Below are 7,196 nucleotides of genomic sequence, written 5' to 3' on the forward strand. Positions count from 1 at the left end.
GAAACAATACATATCTCGTATATTTACAAACTTTTGCATCCTATACAAAGCAGGCTTAATTATGAAAAAAGTGTTTGCCTTCACATGTCGATTTCAGTCATATATTCCATATGATGATATCATTATCATATTTTTGTGAAAAGTCTTGAATGATTCTTCATATTGAAAAATATATACAATTTATTTCATGAAAAATATATTTTGTATCTACTTTCTAACGATATACTTACCTTTGCATATCAACTTGCATTCAGCGTTGGGATCGCATGGATCTTTGCATTTGGCAATCACTGAAATGTTGGAAAGAATAGTGACAGGTAAATGCCCATGCATGTTGTTAGATATGTTATAAGTGTGAATTCCAAGATTCTCTATTTTATATAGTAAAAATCGTTAATGTTCGTAGAATATTCATTTTCGTTGAATTCGTTAGTATTCAAACCTACGAATGTCTATGTAATGAAAAACAGATAAAGCTGTCATGGATGATAGTATTATAGGGTTTCGTGAGCAAAATTTATCAACGATATCAAATGATAAGGAAATTGTATATTTCTGGAAAACCTCGAAATTTGAACCCAACAAAAATATGTTATTTTATACTAATTGTCATTAATTCCCGATTATCAAGATGGTTTTATTCTATATCTTTTTATCTCTTTTACTCCATTACTCGAAACAAAGTATAGTGTCTGCTTTCTATGTATCCTTAGTACACTATTTATCCAATCGTAAATAGTTTATGCCAGATATAACTTATAATTGCCATATATGCATATGTAATATTAATACCTTGCGTACCTTCATGATCTGATGTTTCGCGTTTCTTTCGAGTAGCTGTAATAAACCATATCAATCTGAGTTGTATTAATATGTCAACATTCTGTGCAATCATTGAGCCCCAGGAAAACATAGGATTTTACAGTAGTTTGAAACAATATCTAAATCTTCATTACTACAACATTGTCCCGAATATCAGTGGTGTGTACGCAAATAGGTCTTTTGACATTAAATGTGTTTCAAAAGTTTGAATTAAATTCATTTTTATTCATAATGAAAATGTCTTCATCGCCAATATAAAAAAAATTGATATATAAACAAATAGAACAAAAAGATTTGCATTGAAGGAATTCGATGGATTAAAAAAAAACCTTTTTGGTAGCATCCCCTCGCACCCACGAAAAAATAATTCATTCATTTTTTAAAATCAGTTATACTCTAGTTTAAAATTACAACAATAGTTAATTATATCATTTAGCAGAAAATACATTTCACAGCTTTTTAGCATGAATTCACTGGATTTGAATTTTAAAAAATTCTGGTAGCATCCGCTAGTACCCACGAAAAAATAATTCATTCATTTTTTTAAATCAATTAAATAATCAGGTTAGATTGACAACAATAGTTATTGATATCATTTAGAAAAAAATACATTTCACAGCTTTTTAGCAATACATAGACTTTGATTTTTGAAATAGTATTTTTGCGAACAAGACAAAACATTTTGTGACTTTCATTGACATGCATATGATTTACACTAATGATACCAGTAGATTTTGATGAATTTGTCGTACCAGGTGATGTTTTCGTTGCTGCACGTGATGGTGTTGTTGGTGTTGATGTCTTAATTGTAGTTGTTGTTGTTGTTGTTGTTGTTGGTGTTGTTGTTGGTTTTTGCGATGTTGTAGGCGTAGACGTAGTTGCTGTAGAGTTTGTTTTAGATACAGAGGAAGACGAAGGCGGAACATTCTTTGAAGACGAAGATCCACTTCCTGTGACTTTCGTTGCAACGGCTTTTGATGTTGACGTCTCTGTACTTATTACAATCTTACTTGGTGCAGTACTCTCTTCAGTCGTTAACAACGTGGTTCCTGTACTCATTGGTTTGGTGACACATACTGAAGTACACGATCTACCTGTGCCGCATGTATCACTGTTATTTTGATACCTTTTGCAGGTGTCGGAACCTTAAATGATAAGATTTGATAATGATTACCAATACGTTTGGTTACTATACTTATCAGTGTCCCGAAATATAAGTATCTAATTTAAAACGAAACCTCTATAAATATACTGCACGGCTGTTGAATTGATTCCAATGCAATATTGAAATAGCATGACGTTGTCAATGAAACGTTATGAAAACATAATATATCGCCTATAAAGATCATCTTTTATGTTGCCAAACATGGTACCATCAAGGTAAGATTATTTATATGTCCCACCAAAGTAGAGCATACTTATTTTCCTTAACACTGCTGGGAACACTGTTATTGGACCATTATTTTGTCAAAGATTATATGTTAATAGTTTGAAGGGGTTATGCAGCAAAAATGTCCATTATACTCACTTTGTGTGTGTTTATATATAATATGACCTGTACGTTTTACCTATATTTGTTTCAATTGTAACTGTATTAAATTCAATTTTATCGAATGTTGCACTTGCCACTAAATGTGATGTTCTCGCCTTATCTCTACTCAGAAAAAAAAAACAATAAGAAAATACCAACATATCAACATCATTATTATCCGAACGAAAATTCAATATATCTAGCACAAAACATGAACAAAATAAAGATTTACACGGAGACCCTGAAATAATACTAGGGAAATAAGACCAGATGTTCCGGAAGAGTAAACGTCTTATGCTTCATCGACGTCACACGTCATAATTTTGGGAAAATCAAAACACTGAGGAAAATAAGCTAATTTTCTCTTGTATTACGCTACCTGTAAATGTACTATAAAAAGAAACTGGGGAACACGTCTCAACTGTTTTAGAAAACATTCCAACTTCACCTATCCCTATGCCAATCCCATAGCACCACCATTACCATTGGCAAAGGGTTTTTTCTCTTGTGGTGGGTGACTTCCCACCTATATTCTACTACCCTTCTTCTCGCTATGCATTTCTGGTTGCTGTCAACGGCATCACAAATGATACATTTGTACCAGGGCTTACATATCGAAATGTCATTTGGTAGGATCTTGAAGTATGCTATACATTCACACTGGAAGCCGTAATTTTAATTATTCTGTGTTTATATTTCTTTGTGCAAAGCATAAATAATTATAAAAAAGATAAAACAACAAATTTATCACTCTTAAAATACGATTGTGGTATTAGATGCAGATATATGATAAAACTGGGATTAAACTTTAGAAATGACAGAAGTGGTTACACAAACACTGGGTGATGAAATGCTTATGGTAAGGATTACTTTTAAGATAGCCTTGAACCCCTATGTGCTAAAGGTGGTAGGTGCGATGTCGATTTCCGGTACCGGGTAAACATTTGTCAGCTCTTTTAACACGGTCTAAAATTTGATATTCAAATATTAAATTATCTCACCATCTATTTTGTTGTGCCATGTATAAAATAAATAGAGGATTATGAAAAAAGTTCACAAAAAAATAAATCGTCATATAATATGAAAAACTAACTGCGGTATCGCAAAAACACGTTGAATCATTGTGATGTTAAACTAAACGACGCAGGCAGACCCTAACATAGCTGACAGTGCGTGCGATAAGACTCGTTGAGGTTGTTATAGTTACTGACCTGATAATGAATCAATAGACATCAAATCAAGTCAAAACTCTGTCCACCTGTACCGTTATTTGTAATAATATCTCTACAAAATAATGATAAGTATAATATTTATACTTATTTGTCTTTTTTTTTATTTTGTTCTCGTTATAATTATTTAGGGTGTTCGATACATATTTAAACTATCCTATTTGGAAGTACTGTTCTTGTAATTGTCACATTAAGCTGACCATACTTTATGTAAAAAAGATCACCGTGTTTGCTCTTCTGATAAGATAACAGTTCCTTTTGGAAGGCGAGTCTTAACTGTGAATCGAAATCGTTTTAGCGCATTGTATTCGAAAGGTGTCGGAAAAAGGCCCATGTCAAGTGACCATTGCAAACGAATTAATGTATCCCGGAAATGGTCATTACCCAAAATTATTTGATAAAAGAAAACTCGCTAAAATTTCGAATTGCGCATGATCTCTTTGATTCTGCCGGTGTTATAAAGTCCTGTTATGAAGTATGATAGATAAATTCACGTATGTAGATACTTTAAGACGCATTTGAAATCATATTGAATATGTTGAAATGGTGTTTCGCTTCAGTCGTCTTAGTTGTTAAGTTCATACTGAATCATCATGCTTTTTCATATCAATTATGAATTATTAATTAGTATCAAATTACGCCATTTCTCGAATCAATGATAAAATCATATCTCTAGATTAAAACAATAATCATCTGTTCTGTGTTTTGTGGTGGGTTTTGTCCCGGACACAACACTATACTTACAACTGACGGTCCCCAAAACCGCAATAAACACGAGACAGATCAATTTCATATTTTTCTACAATAGAACAAAAATATTCCTGTACAGAAATTTATTTTGTTTACACAATTATATGTAGGGTATGTATACTTTAACCAATAAGATGTTAATGGTTATATAATAATTCTACATTTATCAAATATAATGTAATTTTCATGTATTAGGTAATCAACAGCAACAATGACTTAAGACTTATGCCTATATTTAGAAACACGAGATGTAAAAAAGATGTATATTGTTTTCGATTACTTACACAATAAACACGATGATTAATAAACATACCTTAGATGAGACACGTGTGTGATGACTGCCGTCAACAAGGAATATGATAACAGCTTTATAACAAGTGTGAAGTGTGCGTCGCCAAGGCAGCATGAACAACTACAACGGAATCCCAGTTCAAGTCCTCTTATCTAACGATTTTTTTACACATTACCGCAATAAATATCCAAGCAGTCGTCGATATGCCACAACATAGAGTTGCAACAGATGAGACTTGTATATTATGTTATTACTGTGCAATGATGCATACTTACACATGCTTTCAGTGTAATTAATAAAATGGTAAACTGACAAAAAAAATCTTCATAACAAACGTTGTGAAACTATTGTTTTTATTACTTTCAACGTATTCACGAAATAAAAACCCAAATATTTTATTTCTATTTCATTACTCCTGTAACAACGATATTGTCTTCCATTACAAGTGTTGTTAAGGTATAATGTTACGCTTATTGATTATAAAGACGACTTGTAGATAATCATGGTCAGTCGTTCTTCTGCACCTCACTGTCTAAATTTTTACTTTTTATTCGATCACTTAGATTTTTCTCAGTCGTCTCCTAGGGTTTAAATCTTAGGCCCTTTGCTACTAGTAAGGACGAAACAGCTTTGTAATGAAGTTTTAATTCATTGTTTTGCTCTACTGTATCTAACTAACTTGCTTGTCATTTGCACAATATTTAATTGTTTGCGATATGATTTTGTATTTGATTCATTCTAACTTCCAAAAAAGGAAACATAGATAAGGAACATGATTCTGAAGTTGACGATTCCTATGACCTTGAAATGTTGACAGCAGGCTACTGATACCAATTTAAACGAACTTAAGAGCCGACGCTTAATGTCTTAATGTGTATTTCGTCTTATTGGGCTTCCCCAATAGGGAAAACAACTGTATGATGCAGTTTAAGAGATGGCCTTGTTATAAGGTTTCCTATTCCTAATTTGTATTGAACATTCCTTTAAGATATAAACACAGTGATACTTAACAAAATCCTATCTATATTGTTTTACGCGCTTTTCGAACTCCGCAGTAACAAATATATATACTTTATTTGTGTAGCAACACGCGTGGAACTAGTTATTTCAGCTTATACTAATCAATGCTACATCCCCGTAGTAAATATTTTGTCGCTTTGGATATCATGACTAAACGTGAAAAAGTATGAGGTCGCCTACCCGACAACACACATATGTTGTTGTCTCCTAGTAAATCTTTTCCCTGGCAAATCAAGACTCCACACCGGAATAATTCTTGCAAACAAACAAAACTATATAAGCTTATCATGTTTCGAGTATGATTTAAATTTCACAGGACAAGTAGTTCCATTGCATAAGAGGTTTTGTAGTTTTGTGGTGAGAGGAGTTATCGTCTTTCCTTAATCATGTGTTTCCGATGTTCGTAAAGAAAACAATTATGTCAACTTCCTTTGATGGCGTTGTGATACTATGTCTTGCCATTGATTGTTATTTTTATGGAAAATATTTTTTTAAAAAAAAAATGTAAAACACATAAATATATTGAAAAAAGGTTGAATGTCATGGTTTTTGGGTCAAGGTCATCAACATCCTGTCTTAAAATTATTATGTTTAGAAAAACTCGTTGTCAGCGCTCTAACACTTCATTTCTATCAGGATTTTTATCAAACCTCACACACTTACAAACAAAAAAATAAATTATTACACATGGGTAATGAAACCGTTACCAAAGAGTCATACTTATTTATTGTTCCATTCAAATCAGTTACAAACGTTAAGTTTGTGCCGTTGAAGTTATACTTTATCAACTAATACTAAGAACAAAACCAAAATCTTTCAAGAAGTAATATAGACTATAGTTTAATTCTGCGTAAATGAAAACAAAGTTCTCGGAATGCAAAACATTGGCATTTGCATGATATTTAGATAAAAACCAGAACGACACATTACGTCCTTTTTCATCTATTCTGACTCGCTTTAAACAGTATGAAGAAGATTATCTATGGCGGATACACATTTTTAATATAAATCTTTCACCGAGACAAGGTTAAATGTGGACGTGTAACGGGTTCTCTATTATGGCCCCCACCCACTGTTATACATCCGGTTCACTGCATGAGAATGAAGCCGGATATCAGGACAAGCCGTGAACTTATCTACAATAGATTATTAGTATTCTACATAAGATTGTTTTTTTATTATTCACTTTCACTTTCATTTAGAAAAATATCATATCTGTCTATGTAGCGAACAAAATACCCACTAATGTGTGTATTTCCGTATGTTAAATTGCTGTCTCTACTGCATACTGGTTTGCTTCGCTTGTAAGAACAAAAATGAATGTTAACTGTGGGGTAAGGCAAACTCGGTTGTGGTAGGTTGACTGTGACATAGGATGTGCCCTCTGTTGTAACCTGTAATCGCAGTACTACACTCGTGTATTCTGAAGACTAGATTACGTGCTATTTATAGATGTTTCACTGTGCATTTCTGTATCTTTCGTTTTCTCAATACTTACAAGCGGGTATATATTAGGATGTAAGACGTCGATAAATATTATCTTATAATATTG

Source organism: Ylistrum balloti, unplaced genomic scaffold (genome assembly GCF_031769215.1).
Source record: "Ylistrum balloti isolate Yb309-2 unplaced genomic scaffold, AGI_CSIRO_Ybal_v1 Utg369646, whole genome shotgun sequence".
Classification (NCBI taxonomy): Eukaryota; Metazoa; Mollusca; class Bivalvia; order Pectinida; family Pectinidae; genus Ylistrum; species Ylistrum balloti.